The following is a 252-nucleotide window of genomic DNA, read 5'->3' as shown; positions in this document are numbered from 1 at the left end:
GTGAGGAAAAAAACGCGCCTGATTTGAATGTCACACCTGAACGCTCACATCCTTTTAATTATGTTTGAAATTATGAACATTGCTCAACATCATGAAAATTAAACCTTATTTTCAATAAGCAATCCTGAAAAATATTTGGGGGTGCTTAACTTTTTTCCAGGTGTATATTTATTATAACTTGGCATAAAATCACCTGAACCTGCATTTTTGGGATAATTGATTTCTTTCATGCAAATGTTGCTGTTCATCAAA

The sequence above is a fragment of the Limulus polyphemus genome, unplaced genomic scaffold (genome assembly GCF_000517525.1).
Source record: "Limulus polyphemus unplaced genomic scaffold, Limulus_polyphemus-2.1.2 Scaffold2512, whole genome shotgun sequence".
NCBI lineage: Eukaryota > Metazoa > Arthropoda > Merostomata > Xiphosura > Limulidae > Limulus > Limulus polyphemus.
Note: the sequence above shows the minus strand (reverse complement) of the source record.